We start from the raw sequence: 22,943 nt of genomic DNA, 5'->3' as shown, positions 1-22,943 counted from the left end.
ACACCGCATATTTAAACTTTTATTACCACCCACAAGATAACCACACCAGCCTGCCAATCAGCTGCAGCACGAAACCACATTTTCATTTCCCAATTTGGCTTTCTATAAAAAAAACAAACATACCAAAGTTGCAACCCCATTCGGCAAACACATGAAATTTTGATGTTCACACCTTTTGTGGAGGAGGTGCCAAAACGGCCCCTCAGGAGGCATACATGACGATGTTCTCGGAACACTCGCATAAAAGTTGTATTCATTCGTATCGTTTTGTTTTCTGATGGAGAATTTCCATGGAAAAGCTTTGCTTGAAAAATTGATACTGATTAGTGTGGCATCCTGAACATTATACTAAATTAGGTAGTCAGCGATAAGCGTGTACATCTGTGGATGTATGAGTGGAAAGCGTGCGTAGATCAGGAGTTGGTAGTCTGGCAGATGAAGCTGAAGAATAAAGATGGAGCTTGCCTCCCGGTTAATAAGTAAATAGAAAAGTGTTTCTTTAATCGCGAAAATACCACATTGGCGATCCTGCCAGGAGGATGAATTGTGGCGCTAAGTGGTGTCCTGATTATTGGAAGGATTGTGAAAGTTTTGTGAGTCAAAAAGGGTGAAAAAGTGATGACTTGTTCCGGTGTTTCCCGCAACAATGCGGCGTTTTCAGCAGATTGCGGAGCAATTAGCAGTGATGAAACGGCGGACATGATGGCCAAGGATTTGCTGGAGTTTGGTGAGCTTGTTCCGTTTTTTTTTCTTTTCTTTTTGTGAGCGATAAGTGTGGGAGATGGAGCGAGAGAGAAATATTCGGTACGGTCGCTTGAATCGCGTGTCACAGCCAGCTGAGCTAGCTGCTCGGGACGTAAGATAGTGTGAGTGTATGGCTCGAGCAGGGAGTGGACGACAACCCAGTCTGGTAAAATGGACTCTAAGCGGGTCAAAAGCGGGTTCGGTTAGCACACAAGTGGGCCGCATGATACATATTTTGTTTTGATCATTTGTGGGAATTAAAATAGCAAAGCGCGATAAGCTTAAGAGTTTAGTTATTGGTAGATATTCGTTTTGGTATCTTTTAATTCAGAAATTTTATGTTACTGAATAGAATTTACTATTTTTGTGCTGTATTGTATTCAGTACATAGTTGAACGATTCGCTTCAAGGTTTTCTTACAGTGTTTTACAGGGAAGATTAGTATAATACAAGGCATAATGAAATATTTCAGCAAAAATTATAAAACTATTTATAAATTCAAAGAATATGGAAGAGAGATTCGTAGTTATTTGAGATATTAGTTTTCCAAAAAGATTTGTGGGTTTCGATAGAATTACTCAATAGAGAAATCTACGTACGCATGTATTGCGTGTATGTACACGAAAATAAAGTGAGGTTAAATTTTGGCCGCGCGGGGAAAGCCGGGGGGGGCGCCGGGGGTGGCCGGACGCGAAACGCGGGCAGAGGGCGGGGTGGATGTTTGGTCTAGTTTTGTTTTGGTTGTTTGGGAAAATAAAAATTATGGTTATCCGGGAAGTCGAGTATGTTTTGAGGATGTTCTCCCGACCTTGCTTGGTAGTGTCAATGAGAAAGAGGCCTCATGGATTTGGGGAGGCGCGGGGGGGTGTGTCATATAACCGTGAGAGCCACCGTGATCTCCCTCCGTCTATTAATTATCCCTTTTGGTTTCTGCAAGAGTGAGGCATCTTTATCAGGGTTAAAATTCAGGTGAGCAAGCATGGTTGGGAAGGGGAGATTGGTTTTTATGGTTGGGTGTGGTTGGTTTATGCGGAGGTTGGGGGCGGAGTTCCGAGTGCGTAATGAGCTTTGTTGTGCCAGGGGGCTCATTTAGCGGTCGCAGGGTTTTATTGAAGTGTCTGTCTAATCCGGGGAATATACCCCAATTAGGGGAGTTCAGCGGACGCTATAGCGATGGCGACGGGGTTGTTCCTCGGTCCACGTGGCACTTGTGCCTTTAGATTTTATCAATGGATGAGCCAGGTAATCTCAAAAACATTGCGGGTGCGATGTAAAGTTTCTGAGGCGATTTAAATACGGGAAACTGTATAAATAAACTGTGAGTCGCTGAGCAATGTTCTGAGTGTTGCCGGTGATCAGAACTTAGGGCAGAGATTGGGATAATATGCCCGTCCGCTGGCATCAAAAATAAAAATTTCAAAAGTTTAGGTTTGGGTGTTTATGGGTATTTTCATATTTAAATAAGAAATGATTCACAAATTACCTATCTGAGGTGGTAAATAAATAAAAAGTTCAAGTTGTGTTTTAGTAAAAAGAGCACAAAGGGAAAGTTGTTATATTTGAGCTAAAATCTTACAAAGCATTAAACCAAATATTCAGTATATTCCATCATAAACTCAGAGAGAGGAAAGGGGAGAACAAAACTTATTATGTAAACAAGTTGTTAGTTTTAAGTTAATGGAATTGTTTTTAGTAAGTTGAGGAACGTAAATTCTTAAATTTGAATTCTTAGTAAATATCAGTGGCTCATGACTAGAATATGCTGCATTTGAACACAGCGTTTTCGCTTGATGGCCAATTAAAAATTATTTAGGTATTTTTGCTCACTACGGGGTGGTTGCCTAATGGACAGCAAGATTTTTGAATTTTATTTGTCTAATTTAAATTTGTTTTAATTTAACAAGTTTGCCAAAGAAAATGGATTGTTATATTATTTTAATAAATTATACAAACAAGATATGCTTTGCATTGATATTTATATGATGTGCGCAGCATCTAACAAAAAAAAATGCATGTTTTTTTTATGAATCGTTTTCGCAAGTTCGGAATCTAGTCTACATTTGTGTATTAGAAAGAAATAAATAGTTGACACAGGAGTAACTGATAGAAGAAATGTATTTATATATATATATGAAGATAAAAAAAAATTAAGAGCAAATGTATTTTAAAGCATCTTACAGTATTGCTATTGCAGCTTAGCGAAATAACATTATTGTTGCAAAATGAGAACGAATTATAAGAAAATCAATGAAGCAAGATTTGTTAATGTTTGTGTTTGTTTAAAAATCTCAGGAATTGATTGGAAATGCAAAAAAAAATACCGGTAGAGTGAATCAGATCATTAAGATGTTCGAAATTGTAGCAAAAAGAGTTCCTGAACAGTTGAGTCGGGTTTAGCCCAAGGCCAGCTGCAACAAAAAGAGTTCCTGAACAGTTGAGTCGGGTTTAGCCCAAGGCCAACTGCAACAAAAAGAGTTCCTGATAGGATTGAGTCGGGTTTAGCCCAAGGCCAATCGTACTACAAAGTTGAGTCGGGTTTAGCCCAAGGCCAACTGTAGTAAAAAGAGTTCCTGAAAAGATTGAGTCGGGTTTAGCCCAAGGCCAATCGTACTACAAAGTTGAGTCGGGTTTAGCCCAAGGCCAACTGTAGTAAAAAGAGTTCCTGAAAAGATTGAGTCGGGTTTAGCCCAAGGCCAATCGTACTACAAAGTTGAGTCGGGTTTAGCCCAAGGCCAACTGTAGTAAAAAGAGTTCCTGAAAAGATTGAGTCGGGTTTAGCCCAAGGCCAATCGTACTACAAAGTTGAGTCGGGTTTAGCCCAAGGCCAACTGTAGTAAAAAGAGTTCCTGAAAAGATTGAGTCGGGTTTAGCCCAAGGCCAATCGTACTACAAAGTTGAGTCGGGTTTAGCCCAAGGCCAACTGTAGTAAAAAGAGTTCCTGAAAAGATTGAGTCGGGTTTAGCCCAAGGCCAATCGTACTACAAAGTTGAGTCGGGTTTAGCCCAAGGCCAACTGTAGTAAAAAGAGTTCCTGAAAAGATTGAGTCGGGTTTAGCCCAAGGCCAATCGTACTACAAAGTTGAGTCGGGTTTAGCCCAAGGCCAACTGTAGTAAAAAGAGTTCCTGAAAAGATTGAGTCGGGTTTAGCCCAAGGCCAATCGTACTACAAAGTTGAGTCGGGTTTAGCCCAAGGCCAATTGTAGTAAAAAGAGTCACCCGAGAATTATACTGTGAAGACAGAAGTCTGTAAAAAAAAAAATGGATTATAACATGAAAGTATTATTAAAAAAAAATCAATAGAAGAACTGTAATCTTTGACCACTTAAATTGAAACTGACGTAATCTGTCCAAAGAAAGTTGTGGGAAAGTATCAGGATCACGCTCCAATGTAATGAGTCAATATTAATGATTATAGAGCATTCTAAAACTCACGGAAATATATCGCAAAAATTTAAGTGGCCAGCCTTACTGCAAAACGTTTACAGCAAATAGAATTCTCTGAACAGTTAACATTTCACAGAGTTTACAGAAATACATAAATTAAGGAAAGATGGGGCACCATTGCCTGCACAGAACTCACCAAAAAGAATAATAAAAAAAACTCATAACAAATAAAGCCACACATTGGATTACACAGTGATGAGATCCGCTATGGAAAAAGGTTCTAAAGCTAAATATATTATCCAAACAATGTTTCATTATATTTAGATTTTAAGTAGAGATCTATGTATTCAACGATGTTTGACGAATAAATAAATAAACCACAAATATAATGTACTACTATACTTAAACACACATATAAAAATATAAAATGAGAATTACAAGATACGAACATCGAGATAGCGGGCCAAAAAAAAAGTTAAAATTGTGATCAATCAAATTGAATATAATTAACATTACGCACGTACGTCAGGCAACATACCATGTATATATGTTTATCTCTAAATTGAGGAATCTATACATAATACGGAATAAATACAAAAAGCCAACCGCGGTAAGAACTGTTAAATTAATTATAACTATAGTATAGCTACCACGAAGGTTGAAGGTAAAGCAGTGAATCACTCTCTCAGAAAAATAGTTCTTATCACACAATGCTCCCTAATCAATTACATAAATATATAATCTAATGAGAAAAAAAAATCCAGCGATCTTGGTTTAAAAAAAAACGATTTCATCTGAAACCAAATGATAAAAAGCCTAATAGGCGTAGAGCAATCAAGGTTATGTAAAAGGTTTATAATATAACTTGTTATATAGTTGAAGGAAATAGGATCGAGTTCTTAACTAAACATATGTTCTTTAATTCTCGGAGGATGTATTGTTCTGAAATTTATAATATGTAACAATGCTATTAAATAATGTCATTCAAGCCTTAGACAGTTTTCATTCATATTGATGTTATAATGAAAGGGTTAACAATGCTACATAGAGAATTATGATTTCCTATGCATGATATACTTAGTTCCACATTTGACGTTTCAGAGTTTGGTGTACTGCTGATTTTTTTCCTTCTTTTTTTTCTCTCTTTGCTTTAGTTGACTCGGAAGAAGACAGGACATCACTGGCATCGTTGATATCGGCAGCCAAAGCCGATAACCTTCGCTCTACGGGACGGACACTTCACCAGGCGTTACAAAACATGAGACGAGAAGCGGCAGAACGGATTTTAGTCTAACATTAACTTTATTGTTTTGTTAGTATACTTATTATAACATTCAATTTGGCAAGGGGAGGATGTGGCATCCTGAACATTATACTAAATTAGGTAGTCAGCGATAAGCGTGTACATCTGTGGATGTATGAGTGGAAAGCGTGCGTAGATCAGGAGTTGGTAGTCTGGCAGATGAAGCTGAAGAATAAAGATGGAGCTTGCCTCCCGGTTAATAAGTAAATAGAAAAGTGTTTCTTTAATCGCGAAAATACCACAATTAGCACCTTCCCCGAACAGCTGACATGATTGGATATTGACTTGGGTGAAAGACAGACAGACAGACTCACCCCCAAAGCGAACGGGAAAATCCGATTTCCAAGTCTGAGACCACCTGAAAGACGAAGGCAAACGAACGAAACTCCACAGAAGCAACACCGGGAAAGCTGGAACCGGTAAATACAGGGGGAAGTGAAATATTGTACCAATCCACAACATTGCTTTTATACTCCCGGAGTGCGTCCCGGTCTCTATTGTTGACATCATGCGACATTGTTGTAATTACCTTTAATGACGTTTGAAGAGGCTTTCGATTGGTATTCCTTGATTGGGAATAAATAATAGATAAGATGCCTTAATTTAATTCAACAAAATAGGTCAGTTAACCAGCACCCGAACAGTAGTAGTAGGACAGAAACAGTAAAAGACAACCATGTTGTGGACAAATTGTCCTCATTTTTGGAGCAGGCCCACACAAATACACACAGGGATTGAGGAAACCATTCTCATGGTCAGAGAAATGGAATAATGAAATCAGGTCAACACGGTTTGCCATCAACAGTTTGCTGCGCAGATCTCTGGAAAATTTAAAATTATTTTCAAATAAGTTGACTCAATACTGACATCCAATCAACTTAAATCTGTAAAATAGTTATTGTTCATATTTTTTTATCGGAAAAGTTTTAGATAATTTTCTTATTTGTAATACGTTTGTGTCGGATTTGAAATTTGATTCGAAGCACAACAACTTTGAAGTCTAGTAAATTTCCCAAAGAATCAGTCCGTTTCACAGTCGTCTGCACAATCTCAACCGCAGACCATGCGTCTCCATTTGGCTGCGGTGTGGCATTCAAATTGCTTAATTTATACGCTCTACCGATGGTAGACAAGATGAACGCGCTAGTGTGTACGTGTGTTCCGAAGGTGGCTTAGTGTATGTGTGTCAATTTTGTCGTTTGTTAAGAGCAGAGAGCAACCACCGCACAGCACCGTCAAGCCAGGAGACACGGAGATGGATAATTTATGAGCTATAAAAATTAAATCCTGGCGGAAGATTTACGGTCCTTATGCTTTCCAACGCCATTCGTGGAATGTTGAGGAGCTGGGTGTAGGACGTGGGTACATCCTCGACAAAATGCAATTTCGAAAGTTAATTGTATCTGCTGTGGGGGAGATTCTTTGCGAAGTGGCTTAGCGCAGAACGTCGTAAAGCATAGACCGCCAATTAAGCTTTCCAATCTCTGAAGGATCGTTGTTTGCAGTGTACAAAGTTGGTTGGTCTTGTACAGTTGCTCGAATTGTTAACATCAATATAATACCCCCAAACAACCATGCAAATAACATAAAGTAAAACTCTATTATCATTATATTTTTATTTTTTATTTTTTGCATTTGTTCACACTTATGCTAACGTGATAGGAATTTAAGCATGCTTAGTACAAGATAGTAAACAAAATACAAAAAAAACTGTTAATTAGCTTGTTTAGGTTTTCCGTACAAACCAAACCGATTAGATACAGGAATCGCGAGTTTTTTTCAAATCTATTCGAACAAACATATTTGAAAAAATAAATAAACAGAATTCAAATAACCTTGCATCCACCAATCACTAGCCATTAAGTTTTCAAAACTTTTCCAATCAGACTAGACGTCTCATCTGATAAACAATGCGGAAAATCCACAAACATTGACACTTTCGGATGGAGAGTTCCTGATGAAGAGTCAAATAGATTGGCTTCTTCCGCCAATCTTAGCACCGCTTTCCATCGGAATCTTCCGCAAACTTTCCCTCTGCCACGATGATTTTCAATCAACTGGGACCATAAATTATGCATTTGTTGTTATCTCGATGGAAATGCTGTCCACTTTGGAATCTCTCCTCGTGGGAATAGCATTCTCTAACTCTGCTTTGCTCCAATATTTTCATCAATGTTCAGATGAAAATCTCGAGCAAGCTTGTTTGTTCGTGAAAAAGTTAAGCTTCTAAGAAAAATTAATTGGTTTTTCCTTAGTAAACAGTAAAATATCACTTGAAATGGTTTCATTTCCATTAAAGATTGACATTTTTAACCAAGCATCTTAAAGTTTGCTGCTTTGAAATTCACAAAAAACAGTGAGTGAGCGAGTTGTGGCGCTATAACCACGGCAAATAGTGTCCAGGGCATTTGTGGAAATACAATGTCCCATCCCCGAGGGTTCCGGAGCACCAAAACTTCTTAGCATGGTGGCTCCCAACGATAAATTGCTCTAAATAAACAGGAACGTGAGCGGGGGATCCCCACGTTTCTTCCTCCCCTGTAGATTCAGAACTGTATTGCTGTTTTGAATATTCGTGTTCAAACTCAATCCAATTCAACGAATCATCTTTGCGGTTAACTTTACGCAGTTGGCCTGGCCGCTTTAACGTTTTGTGATGTTTCAAAGCAATTTATTGCATTGGGGCACTGCAAATGTTAATAATGACAAGAGGATGCTAGGCGTTAATCAACCTAAGGCATTTTCCAGGATGCCCTCGAAAGACTGGCTGCGCTAGGGTTAGATTAGATTAGATTAGATTAGATTAGAAATTCACAAAAAACAGTGATAGGGGTTTTCAAGTAAGAAATTAAAGTAATCTATTTGCCTTCCTGAACGATTTTTGTCCGGATTTGTTCCATTCAGTCCAGTTTCAAGTTCCATAATCTGGTTCTGATGGATTTTAAATAAGGATTAATATTCAGATAACCTAAACCTAAATTCAGATAACCTCGGATTTCGTCAATCAATTTTTTTAAACCACCTTAGTGTTTGGTGCCTTCCTCCTTGCGCATGAATACATGCAAACAAAATGATATAAAAGCTTATTTACTAGGATGTAACAAAAATAACTTTTTGGCGGGCATTCAGGGGCTTGTCCCGGTGGGCATACTGAGCCCAAATCTCAAATATGAGCTTGATTGGACGTAACAAAAGCTGGCGCTCCGCCCTTCAATTTTAAATACTTTTTTTTCAGAAATGTGTATTTTTGAGGCACTTTTGCCACCAATGCATTTGCCAAAAAACATTATTGGCGTGTAGGCCAGATCCTTGCGCATCTTTTGGTATATATAACATTGAAGTTTGGAGCACCCTGGAGCTCGGTACAGACCTTCAAAGTTTGGTATTTATTCGAAAAATCGGCCCCGGCAAAAAAGTTATGCGTCGCACCTCACGACGTCCGAGACGCCATTTGATTTTGGCCAAAGTGCCTCAAGTATTTTTACGGGTTAAATCCCATTTAAAATTGAGGCGCCAGCTCCTGTTACGTCCAATCAAGCTCATATTTGGGATTTGGGCTCAGTATGCCCACCGGAACAAACCCCTGAATGCCCGCCAAAAAGTCATTTTTGTTACACTCTATTACTTACGTTGCTGCCATAAATCTTTCACCTAATGAGCCTGTTGCTGCCACCTATTGGAAATTTCAAGAACCATCTCAAGAAGCACTGCGGTGAATGATCCGGCCTATGATCACCCTTTTTTGCATCAACAAAAATCTTTTTCACAGCATAACTTTTAAAATACTTCACCAACCGCAAAAACAGACCGAATCAGGCCAACCCGGCCAAAATCGATTTAGCCTGTTCCGAGATAATCGTGTGGAAAAAAAGGTGCAGGTGGTTATGTTCTACATGACCAATATGACAAAGAACTTTGTACAAAGCTCTAAAAATTATCTATTTTTATTTGTATTTTTTTAATTCTTTGCCAATTTATTTAATCATTAATAACTAATTCCAATTTAATGTTTTCAATCATTGGGACCTATGTGGAAATAAGTTGCCAAAAAACGAAAATATTTTTCGGGTGTGGCCAATCCTGCCAAAATGGCCATTTTTATTACCAGTATCAAAAACCATGAATTTTGATACCCATATTGCCTCAAGTCGTATGGTTCGATAAATGACCCCGGTAGAACCTTCCCTCAGGGCAATGGCCACTCCGGGTGTGGCCAATATCCTACCAGTTTGGCCCCAACCCCATTGCCCCAAATCATTCTGGTTTCTGGGTAGCCGTCTTAACAATCTTCATTAGAACAGAATTCCTCCCAGATTGGTGCACAACCTGTGTCTTTCAATGTGTGCATGTGTGTGTGTGAGCAATAAAATTACCACCGTCGATCTGTCTCTGATGGATTTTCAGTCAAAACTCAAATTGTTCAGAGGCTATCTGTTAGCTTATATAGTTCGCATGAAATGTGGCAACAGTGGTGCAACATTCTTGCGTGACAGTTCCAAGAAAGCAGGAGACGAGGCAAAATTTGCGCCGTGTTGCCGCATTTCATGCAAACTATATAAGCTAACAGATAGCCTCTGAACAATTTGAGTTTTGACTGAAAATCCGTCAAAGACGGATCGACGGTGGTAATTTTATTGCTCACACACACACACATGCACACATGGGAAGCCACAATTTGTGCACCAACTTGGGAGGAATTCTGTTCTAATGGAGATTGTTAGGACGGCTACCCGAAAACCAGAATGATTTGTAGCAATGGAGTTGGGACCAAACTGGTAGGATATTGGCAACACCCGAAGTGGCCTGTACCCTAGGGAAGGTTCTACCGGGGACATTTATTGAACCATTCAAATTAAGGCAATATGGGTATCAAAATTCATGGTTTTGATACTGGTAATGAAAATGGCTATTTTGACAGGATTGGCCACACCCGAAGTGGTTGTCCGGTAGGAACTACTTCAGAACCTTCCCCCAGGGCAATGGCCACTCCGGGTGTGGCCAATCCTGTAAAAATGGCCATTTTCAAAATTTCATTTCCAGTTTCAAAAACCATTAATTTTGATGCCCATATTGCCCCATTTTAATTGTTTCTTTAAATGTCCTCCCGGTAGAACCTTCCCTCAGGGCAATGGCCACTCCGGGTGAGGCCAATCCTGCAAAAATGGCCATTTTCATCACCAGTATCAAAAACCATGAATTTTGATACCATTATTGCCCAAATTTGTATGGTTCCGTAAATGTCCTCCCGGTAAAACCTTCACTCAGGGCAATGGCCACTCCGGGTGTGGCCAATCCTGTCAAAATAGCTATTTTAATTACCAGTATCAAAAACCATGAATTTTGATACCCATATTGCCCCAAGTCGTATGGTTCGATAATTGTCCCCGATAGAACCTTCCCGCAGGGCAATTGCCACTCCGGGTGTGGCCAATCCTGTCAAAATGGCCATTTTCATTACCAGTATCAAAAACCATGAATTTTGATACCCATATTGCCCAAATTTGTATGGTTCCGTAAATGTCCTCCCGGGAGAACCTTCCGCGGGGCAATGGCCACTCCGGGTGTGGCCGATATCCTACCAAATTGTTCCCAATCATTTCAGTATTGCGGTGACCGTTCTGGCAACCTTCAATAACTTCTTGGACCTCCTCTCAAGTTCGTGCACCACCTGTTTCTTTCAACGTGTGCGTGTGTGTGTGAGCAATGAAATTCCCAACGTAAGGTCCGTCTTTGATGAAAGTCTGATGGACACTAAATCCTCCAGAGGCTAACTTTTAGCTTAAATAGTTGGCACGGCATCCACGCAACAAAAACAGAATGTCACGCCGAGGGCATGCGACGGTAACGCTACATTTTCGAAAAATTTTGCATTGACACCGCAGATAGAGCTTTAAGACAAAGTCCTTTGTCAAAATCATGTCACAGACATCCTCACTGACATTTGCTCAGAAAATGGTTCAATATGTCAATATGTATACGTGAAGGAAAATCTAGGAGGTGTATGTAAGAAGTTCAATTTTCGAGTGATTTCATAGCTTTTCCTCAGTGAGGAAAAACTGATAAAGGATATGATTATGTGAAAAATGATTATTGCTTCAAATATCATAACTAATAGAACGAATAGATTAAGGAATAGCTTGATGTCATTTGGGATCGGTGATAAAAGGTATTGACCGTGACTGGCTAACATCATTGCTCCTGAACCACAAAAAAATAACCTTGCTGAAAAACAAACCACGTTCTAACCGTGTTGGTCTTCAACGAATCGTATTCCTTCTATAGCTGCGAGTTCAAGGTGATTCGGTGTTTTTCTCTTTGGTTCTTCAGTTCATGGACTGCTCAAAGGGAGAATTGTTATATTTTTTAATATCTTATGTTTGCATTTAAACAATAATTTGTACTTCATGGTAAAACATCACATATAGTAACTTTAAGTTTCATCAGCAGTTTAATAAATCCAACAAAGGATCATTTACCCCAAAGCCCAGTTACCAGTCTCTCTGGTGGTCACCTCGGTTCGATTTAGTGGTATCCGTTCGGACTAAGAGGAGGGAAAAAAACTCCCAATTCTAGGAAAAAAACGGTATGCTACTATAGGTGTGACAGGCCAAGTATCATCATCGCAACGCCCTCGTAAAATAGTGCAGCGTTGTGACGAATTGTGTTTTTGAAGTGACACGTGACGTGACATGACATGGTGAGCTATCTTCATGTTCGAAGCTGACCACTTGGCAGCAGGTGCTCATAACTCTGCTGAACTAGTCAGCTTGTTGAAAGTCATCAAACGCACTAAGTGTGTTTGGAGTTTAGTTTCAGGGTAATTTAGGGTTGGGTAAAAGTTAGGAAATATTAATTTCATATGCACCATAAATGTCATCGAAGCGCGCACACGATGTAATATATTGAACCACATATTGGAAACCCACAAATCATCAACTACACGACTCCAGCTAAAACCCTTACGCCATGGTAGGGGAAATGACCAAATCCGCCCCAAAATTGAAAGGAGCGAATGATCAATTTCCGTCATGAATAACGAAATGTGCCAATCCTTCTGGCTGGAGGAAGTGGTAAATAACTCGATGGCGTCAATTTTGAGGTTTGCAATTGTTCCGATTGGCGGCAGGTATGTGCATTTTCTGAGAATTTATGATACGGGATAAAGATTGGTGTTGCGACCGCCAAGATGGGAACACTGCCACGCGGTGCATCGGCGATGGTGTAATTGGCCGATACCGCACCGACTGTCAACGCGCGAGAAAAGGGAGACGAAAAGTGCGTGTGTGACGCCCAGTCAAAATAAACCACGCTGGGCAAGTCACCATTGCAAAAGTTCGTTCGAGTAGGAAAAGTAGTTTGAGTGCGGGAAATTTAAGTTTCGGATAGTTTTGCGAAAGAAGGAAGTGTTTTGGTGTAGGAGAAAGTTGGATTTATTGAAAAGTCAGCTCTGCACACCTGTAAGTAGGAAAAAGGAAGAAGAATTAGTTATTTGGGATGAAATGTTGCCGATAATTACTTACCCAGGATTCCAAGCGAACCTCCGACGAATCTACCGTGCCTAGATGCTAGTTTGTTCCTTGCTGCAAACCTGTAAGTAAATAAGAATTCTATAAAAATGTAAAACTAAGATTAAAATACTTACCAGAAGTTGCAAGCATCCAACAATCCGCCACCGGTACCAGGAACCGTCACTGAGGGTGATTTGTACCTGTAAGTAAACCTAAAACAAAAAGGAAAAAAATGTTATTAAAAACTTATACACTAATGTAGGACGAGTGGAAAGGAGAAGATAAGGAAGAGAGGAAGGAAGTGGTGAAGGAAGGAATTTGGAAAGCGTAGAAGGAAGACCAATTAAGTGAGTAAACTTAAACCTAGAATGTAAACAAAAAACTTAAAATATACTTACTTCCAGTTTTGAAGCTGCTACGTAAAGCTGCTGATCAAAAATTTGGTTGTTTTAATTGCCACCCAAACAATTGGCTTTTAAATTGTTCATAAAATGGTGGAAATACGGGTCCTAAAAGCTTTTGTGTTTCATACGTTTATAGGACCTATTAAAAAAATTCTAGATAATGATTCTAAGAAAACAAGTTAACCACATTGATTTGGAATGAGTTGGGGTAACTTTCGATTTTTACATATAAAGTTATGCGAATTTTGTAGAATTCCCCAAATAAGTAACAAGTCACGATCAAAAATTAGTACCGTCAGTTTGGTTGAAATTGGACCTAAGGTTTGAAATTTGGCCAATGTGATTTTTTATCGTATTTACAAAAACTCAGAATCCAAGCAATGAGACTTTATTCTGTTTGAGGGGTTAGATACATGTAAATCGACAAAAATGTCGGAGGTTGTTATGAGGACACACTTAAACTTTTTTTAAATCTGTTTTCAAGATATTAAAATATACATTTCTTTTCTTGAAGCGGTCCCGTGTGCATGACGAAGGCAGATTTTCAAAAAGTTTATTTAAAAAATCTCAAATTTCACCTAATTAGGTCCATCCCATATCGAGATATCGTGGCACCCGTAAATAAATTCGGTGTTTAGAGACAAACGCTCAGAAAGTTTAATATTTAATAATTTAATTTTGTGATTTTGTACATGTATGTAACCTTTTAAGATAAACAATGTTCAAGGAATTTGTTGGTAGACAAATTACTCAAAACATTTTTTTTGCAGCCGAATGCTCAGTTGTTCTGAATTTGGAAGAGTTATGTTTAAAAAACTTAATGTGCTCTAATATAATCTAATCAAACCCTAGCGCAGCCAATCTTTCAAAGGGATCCTGGAGAGTGCCTTAGGTTAGATTATGCCTAGCACTCTTCTTGTCATTTACTAACATCAATAGTGCGCCATTGCATCGGAATGCTTTGAAACATCACAGACGTTAAAGCGGCCAGGCCCACTGCGTAAAGTTGTATCGCAGAGACATGATTAGTTGAAGAGGGTTTAGTTTGAGTACGGAGTGTTCATAAAACAACACATTTCTGAATCGAAAGGGGAGGAAGAAGCGTGTGGACCAGGGATGGAAAAATCGCAAATCAAGCAAAAGAAAATCGCTCCCGAGTCATAAAATAATGTGGTTGCCATTTACAGCAATGATATTTCCTGGCTATTGAGTCTTGTATATTGTTCACAAATTTAGTTTGTCAGATACAATCTATTATGATTTGAAAAAAATGTTCAACTCTCGGCCATCACAATCAGAATAAAAAGTTGTTGCACTTATCAGGAATACAATAACTTTTATAAACAAGTCAGTCGATTTCTTTCTACAGCGGATAACGACCGAGGGGATGGTAAATAATCGGAATAAAAACACAACCAACCCATTTAACCCTAAACTAAACGACAAAACGGAGTCGACCATTTGCGTGACTAATTGATAACGTTGGAGGTGGCTTTAAAAAGTTCCTTCAGCGTTATACACTGAAACCCCGATGGTTTGATACCAAATGTTGTGAAACGAATGGGGTCTCACATTTTCTACCAAACGTTTGGTTTGATAGTAAGTGTCAGTAATGCGTTGAAAGTGAAAGTTCGTTATTGTTTAGTTTGGCCTTGTCAAACCAACGGTTGAGTGTAGCACCCTTTCCAAAGTTTCCCCCATTAACGGTCGCCTAGTATACGATGATCATTATTATTGTTTGTGGCTTTCTGAAACAGACGACCCCATGGTGCTCTAAATTATGTAAACCCACATCAATAGAAGGTCCCTGTTTTCTATACATTATTGATTTGCCGCCACAATCGAAGAGGTTATTATGCAACGGCCATTCCAAGGACACGCATCGTAAATAACTGAGTATTACTACAACTTCACGCAGGACGAACGGTCGAACGGGTCCAAATTAAAAGGTTGTTCTCTACGAAACGAGGGATAACAACAAAAAGTCTAGAAAACAATCCCCACCCTACCAACCAAACACTATAAAAATTATCGCTGATTGAGTTCTACGTTTTGGACACTTTTGGGCAGCCTTTTTCGGTCGCATTTTCCCAGGATTGTGGTTAAAGTGTGCCGAGTATACGGGGAAGAAGCTTTTCCAGCACGTTGTTGATGTTATTCCAAGAGGCCAGGTCTATCAAGTTGGAGAGTTTTCGACCAAATTGATCCGTTAAAATCGTTGGCAGTTGAACGAGGGCTTCCGGAGGGCTTTTGTGAAATCGAACAAACTCTGTCGTTTTCCTTGTGGTCTGGGGTGTGCCACCCAAGTAACATTTCTTTCCAGGAGTTCTACAAGAGCTCTACAAGATAGCTACAGCATAGCAGTTTGGACCGCGGTAGGATAAAATTCTCTTCAAAACTTCTTCAGGAGTTTGGAAGAGTACTTGAAGAGAGTTTTATCCTACCGCGGTCCAAACTGCTATGCTGTAGCTATCTTGAAGAGCTCTTGTAGAACTCCTGGAAAGAAATGTTACTTGGGCAGGGATGAGAGCGGAATCAATTTTCCCTCATAAATTTTTACGATGGCTTAGGAGCTTCTTTTGGATTTTATTTTGGAGGCAATTGGACGAATTAAATTTTCCAGAAGCAGCTTTGGTGAAATTGATGGCAGTTGGAGAAGCTTCAAAATCCGTTTTGGGTAAACTTACAGACTGGTAATTTAGCTTCAATCGCATTTTGAATATATTATTTTTGTCTACGATTGATACAAAGCGATTATAATTTGTAAATTACTTTGTGAAATAATGATGGGAAAACTATCATTTTTTTCATTTTTTACTGTAATAAATTAAAAGTTCATTGTTTTATGAAACTAACACCGTAAAAGTATTTTCTTGCCTTTATTTTTGACCTTCACTGATCCCCAATATTCAATCCTGAGAAAGGCAATAGAACTAAAGATAAACTTCGTGCATTGTTGTCACTTTTCATTTGAAAGAAGTTTCAATCTTCTCTTGATATCTTGAGACACTCTGAAAATTCGTGTACCCGAGCAGGGGTAAATAACACGGGAATACCAAATTTTGGAATGACTTGGGCAAATAACAGAGACCAAAATGTGCCCTTGGATGCCTAGTAATAGATCGTAAAATACCATGAAATCATACCAAAGTCTTGTATGGTGAAGGGCACAACAATACCAAACCATGATGTTCCAAGGGTAAAATAGTACCACAAAATAAAACCATTTCAATACCAAGTTAAGGTCTTCTAGATTTTTGAAAATTGCTTGAATACCAAAACTTGCCATGGTTTTATTTTTGGGTATTCCCGCGCCCTCGGAAAATCAGATATTGATATTCCTGTGGTCTTCCACATAAATGTCACCATTTGGTCGCTGGTATTTGCACAAGTAATACCAAAATTTGGTATTTTCATGTCATTTTTTAAGTGCAGCAGTTGCAGTTAGTGAAAAAACGGAAATGATCCGATGATTCCATGTTGGTCTTAGTGAAATTCTTCACCACATCGAATACATTTGTCTTTGATGAATGGCTTGTGCTTGAAGTTCTTGAAGCTTCTGAAAAATAACCATATTGAAAAATAAGTGCAATTAAAATGAAATTGGATTGAAATTCATCAAAATTCAAGAATCTGTCGATTGACTCGTTTTTTAAAGTAATTTGTTATCCCAACTTAGAGACATTTCAACGATTAAAAAAAATTCTTAGTGGGTATATAAAAAAATGTGAAAAACAGCCTTACCAGTTTTGGGTTTCAAGTTATTTTAGCGCAATTTATTTATTTTGTCAAAATTGGTCAAAATTTTCCCATAGTTTCAGAGGAATTTGAAAAAATACTGTAATACCAAAAAAATAGTAAAATGTGGTGTCCGACCATTGACAAATTCTGCAATTTTGCAACATCAAAACAATACCTTAAATTGGTATGAAACCATATTTTGCTCTTGCATAATCCTTAAATTTTTTTTAAAGGGAATACCAAAATTTGGTATTGATACCAGAAAAAGGTTTTATCACACATTTCCCTTGTTATTTACCCATGCTCGGGTAAGTGCGACAACTGGCCAAAGGGATTTCAGGTCAGGTCGCGTTTGACATACGTACAAGCCGGACTGCTCTGAACAATTTTATCTATAGCTCCGGACTCCGGCAATTGTTCAAATGAACGTCTTTTCAAGAAAAAAATAAGTTATTTTACCCACTTAAAAACTTTTGAAATACCAACGCAAACGTCTTTTGCAGTATGGCCAAAGTGTTTTGTCAAGCGTAAATTTGACACCTAAGATAAGACTAAAAGAGACCGACGGCTGACCCAAAAGCGAAAACCTGTGTTTTGAAGACATGTGTCGTATCGTGCATGTGACAAGCCACCATTCACTCACGGATCCGTGTGGCACACACGTGAAGAGGGTGTGAGTGTGCATTGAAAAGGGTTGTGTGTCCACCGGGCAGGATTATGTCCAGTGTGAGCATAAACTGGCTTGGCAGCACTGCAGTGGGAAATTGTGGCGCATGAAGGGGGCACTTTTCGCCCCGCAACACGGTGATATTTGGAACAGGGATTTTACTTTTGTTTTGCTTTCAACATTTTAGTATTCACTTTTATTGACTTGATCGATGATCATAATGTAAATTTTGATTTGTTTTATGAGTCATGCATCTAGAAACTTTAATTACAACTTAACGAATTCAGCCGTTTTGAACTATTTGAAGCAAAATAAAATTGAACTTTGATCTGGAACAACGCAAAGAAGTTCACACTTAAGCTAAAGTTGAGTGCATCAATTGACCAGCTGTGATTGTACATTTTGACAGCAATAGAAACGTTGCTGCTCGATGTTTGCATATCAAATAGGACTAAGCAATTGAAGGGCGACTTACCATTTATATCAAATAAGACTTTATTATTTATAGACCCTTCAGCTTGCATTGATTATGAAGTCATCCTTTTACATTGTTAATTGTTAGGCATCTCAAATTGATTTCCAATCATACTGCCGCTTTAATCTAGCAAGCCGAGAAAAACGTAGACAAGTTTGTCCAGAAAAATGAATTTTGCTACGGTTTTCTAGAATAAATTTCTATTTTTTTTTAGTTTTTCTGATAGCTCAGATGAAATTACATATGGGACGGACTTGATTTGAGCGGCAGAATACCAGTATTACAGTTATTCTATTTTTGTTACAACTAGAGTGTAACGATTTTTGAGATTGCCAATTTCCCGGGAATTGAGAATAGAATTTTGATATTTCCCGGGAACCGGGAATTTTATGTTTTATTTTGTTTAATGTTTTGAAATTTAATAAAATATTTATAAATATCCAATAACATTTAGTTATAGTTGCTCAATAGAACATTATTTGAAAATACAATATTGAGATTGTCATTACTTTGTGATATTCTTTCTACCTTTTGCTTTTTTTTCGAACCTGCTAATGCAAATTTATTTCTTGGGTCTGCTGGGACTTATACTTTACAGTGGAGCAACTCTCTACGAAACCGGCCGATTTCGACCATTTTTATTTTTTGTATTTTTTATTTGACTTAAACTTTGTGGGGGCCTTCCCTATGACCAAATAAGCTATTTTGAGTCATTGGTTCACCCATACAAGTCTCCATACAATTTTGGTTGCTGTCCATACAAAAATGTAAATATTCAAACAGTTGTAACTTTTGAGTGAATTTTCTGATCAATTTGGTGTCTTCGACAAAGTTGTAGGTATTGTTGAGGACTTTTGAGAAAAAAATAAGTACACGGAAATTTTTTTTTCTTAAAACTCAATTTCCCATTTTTTTATATGTTTTAGGGGACAAAAATCCGCAACTTTTGATCCATTGAGAAACATGGTCAAAAAATCTGCCGCCGAGTTATGAATTTTTGAAAAAAAAACAGTGATTTTTGGAAAAAATCGAAGTTTTATGCAAAAACAAGATTGACAATATTTTTTAATGCAAAATTGAATTTGCAATCGAAAAGTACTTCACAGTTTTTTTGATAAAGGGCTCCGTTTTCAAGATATAGCCACCGAAAGTTTGATTTAAGCGAAATATTTGCAGTTTTTCAATTTTTAAAATAGTGACCATAAGTGACCATTTCTAAAAATATTATTTTTGAGAAGTTCAGAAAATTTGCCACATTGAAGATTGGACCTCGGGTTGCTGAGATAGAGCCACTATAAGAAAAAGAAACACGAAAATTGAAGTTTTCTTAATCTCTCCAAAACAACCCACCATTTTCATCTTTTCGAAAAAAATATTTTGATTTTTTTTAAATTAAGACTAACATTTTAAAAGGGCCAAACATTGAACATTACGCCCATTTAAAATGCTAGTCTTGATTAAAAAATTTCAAAATATTTTTTTTCGAAAAAATCGGAAAATTTCACGAATTTTTCATGTATTTCGTTGCAAATCAGACCATTATTTGCTGAGATATGGTCATTAGAAAATGGTGGGTTGTTTTGGTGAGATTAAGAAAACTTCAATTTTCGTGTTTCTTCTTCTTAAAGCGACTCTATCTCAGCAACCCGAGGTTCAATCTTCAATGTCTCTTGGACAATTTTATAGCAAATTTTTTGAACTTTTCAATAAAAATATTTTTAGAAACGGTCACTCATGGTCACTATTTTTAAAAATTGAAAAACTGCAAATATTTCGCTAAAATCAAACTTTCGGTGGCTACATCTTGAAAGCGGAGCCCTTTATCAAAAAATCTGTGAAGTACAATTCGATTGCAAATTGCAAATTCAATTTTGCATTAAAAAATAATGTCAAACTTGTTTTTGTATAAAACTTCGATTTTTTCCAAAAATCACTGTTTTGCCTTCCTCACTGAGGTAAGGCTATAATCCTGCTCTAAAAATGAACTTTGCATAAAAACGTCGTAGACCCACCTTCATGTATACATATCGACTCAGAATCGAAAACTGAACAAATGTCTGTGTGTATTAGCGTGGTTCACGTTTCTATGAAAAAGACAAAAGTTGTTATTTTGTCTTGCATCAACCGGAATTTCGTTCTTTTATGTCCCCAGAAGCACTCCTGAAAATTTGAGCCCATTTGGTAAGGTATAGGAGCTCCAGTTTTAATTTGAAATTTATATGGGATTTTGATTTATTTTCCATGGGAAACTATCTTTTTTTACATTGTATTAGGATTTTTTTTATAAATCGATTAAATGACTTGATTCTTATAGTAGGAGATAGGTTTTGAACTGGGGAACAACTTTGTAGAACATACCAACATGCTAGGAAGTGACCCTTTAAAGATACAGATACTTTTAGATGGTGGCTTTTGAAGTAAAGCCCCTTCAAAAGCCACCATCTAAAAGTATCTGTATCTTTAAAGGGTCACTTCCTAGCATGTTGGTATGTTCTACAAAGTTGTTCCTCAGTTCAAAACCTATCTCATACTATAAGAATCAAGTCATTTAATCGATTTATAAAAAAAAAAATCCTAATACAATGAAAAAAAAGATAGTTTCCCATGGAAAATAAATCAAAATCCCATATAAATTTCAAATTAAAACTGGAGCTCCTATACCTTACCAAATGGGCTCAAATTTTCAGGAGTGCTTCTGGGGACATAAAAGAACGAAATTCCGGTTGATGCAAGACAAAATAACAACTTTTGTCTTTTTCATAGAAACGTGAACCACGCTAGTGTGTATGTGTGTGTGTATGTGTGTGTGTATGTGTGTGTGTATGTATGTATGTGACCAACAAACTAGCTCATGTTTCTCGGCACTGGCTTAACCGATTTGACCCGAACCTGTTGCATTCGACTTGGTTTAAGGTCCCATAGATCGAGTTTTATACAGATTGAAGTTTCGATAAGTAGTTCAAAAGTTGTGTATAAAAATGTGTTTCCACATATATTAGGATCTCACTTAAATGTATGTAAACTATGTCCGGATCCACCATCCGACCCATCGTTGGTTAGGTTATTTAAAAACCTTTCCAACGAGTTCAAAACATTGAAGATCTGGCAACCCTGTCTCGAGATATCCCGATTTAAGTGATATTTATGTACTTTTTGGATGCCGGATCTCACTTAAATGTATGTAAACTATGTCCAGGTCCATCATCCGACCCATATCGTTGGTTAGATTATCAAATGACCTTTCCAAGGAGTCCAAAACATTGAAGATCTGGCAACCCTGTCTCGAGATATCCCGACTTAAGTGATATTGATGTACTTTTTGGATGCCGGATCTCACTTAAATGTATGTAAACTATGTCCGGATCCACCATCCAACCCATCGTTGGTAGGGTTATCAAAGGACCTTTCCCATGAGTCCAAAACATTGAAGATCTGGCAACCCTGTCTCGAGATATGTCCACTTATGTGACATTTATGTACTTTTTTATTCCGGATCTTAAAAATAGATGAAATTTTTGTACAATTCCATCATATCAGCCATTGTTGGTATTAAGTGAGGAAGGCTCCAACCACATAGGTGGATTAAGTTAGTTTTTTTTCAAAAATTCAAAACGGGGCGGCAGATTTTTTGACCATGTTCCTCTATGGCTCAAAAGTTGCGGATTTTTGTCCCCTAAAACATATCAAAAAATCTCGAAAATCAAAAAATACGTATTTTGGGAAATTGAGTTTTAGTAAAAGAAAAGTTTATTAAAAAATCTGCAAAAAAAATTTTCGGTGTACCAATTTTTTCTCAAAAGTCCTCAACAATACCTACAACTTTGCCGAAGACACCAAATTGATCAAAAAATTCACTCAAAAGTTACAGCTGTTTGAATATTTACAAACCATTTTTGTATGGACAGCAGCCAACATTGTATGGAGACTTGTATGGATGAACCAATCACACAAAATAGTTTATTTGGTCATAGGGAAGGCCCCCACAAAGTTTGAGCCAAATCAAAGAATACAATTAAAATCCATTTCCGGTTTTGGTAGAGAATTGCTCAGTGTTATTTTTATGATTCTTATGGTACGTTCGATTGAGGGCTAATTCCACACTGAGTGCCGCACTAGGAGCTGTCAAAGTGTTTTTTTTAAAAGAAACTCGGGCGAGTTCCGCACGAGTTTTGCCGGTAGCTTGTAACTGCCGCACTTGATTTTTTTTTTAAATTTTCGTGCGGGTTCCACGCACACTGACTGACAACTGGCACCAAAGAGTGCGTTACTCAGTGCCGCCCCGGCTTTTCAAACGAACGTACCATCAGTTCTCATTGAATGTTTTTTTTCCTATTTCTAATGAATTTTTCGTGTCTTAGTAGTAGACATCAACTTACTTCATGAGCTTTAGTTAAAATTTGCTCTACTTTAATATTATTATCTAATATTTTCAACTTTATTTATGGCAAATAATGAACGGAAGCCACTTTAAATGTTGAATTGATTTTTGCCATCTACATCTAAAAATAAAATATAAAGTGAAAGAATATTACAAACACAAGGAAAACTGAACTGAATATTTTAATTGGCGTACCGAAACTGTAAAAAGAATGCCAGAGATTTCATAAAAGAATAACTGAATGTTGGTGCCGATCCAAAACATTGAATAACTTATTTCATTTAAAACAGTAAAATACGCTTGAAGAGAGTTCACTACTTCATATAACTTTTCAGTTATC

The 22,943-nt window shown here is 37.6% G+C and overlaps 1 protein-coding gene across 3 annotated transcripts in view; it reads left to right on the top strand.

The window, feature by feature from the left end:
* Positions 1–22,943, top strand: part of LOC120422283 (uncharacterized) — a 211,033-nt gene that overhangs the window by 24,425 nt on the left and 163,665 nt on the right. For 2 of the 3 annotated variants that reach the window (XM_052710158.1, XM_052710159.1), the window contains exon 1: positions 13,144–13,285. The exons of the other annotated variant lie outside the window; for it this stretch is intronic. The gene's annotated coding sequence lies outside the window, so the exon portion shown is untranslated. Of the gene's footprint in view, positions 1–13,143; positions 13,286–22,943 lie in introns of those variants that run through there. 3 annotated transcript variants of the gene reach the window in all.

Source organism: Culex pipiens, chromosome 3, assembly GCF_016801865.2.
Source record: "Culex pipiens pallens isolate TS chromosome 3, TS_CPP_V2, whole genome shotgun sequence".
NCBI lineage: Eukaryota > Metazoa > Arthropoda > Insecta > Diptera > Culicidae > Culex > Culex pipiens.
The sequence above is the reverse complement of the archived record's forward strand: the minus strand, read 5'-3'. Positions and strand labels throughout refer to the sequence as shown.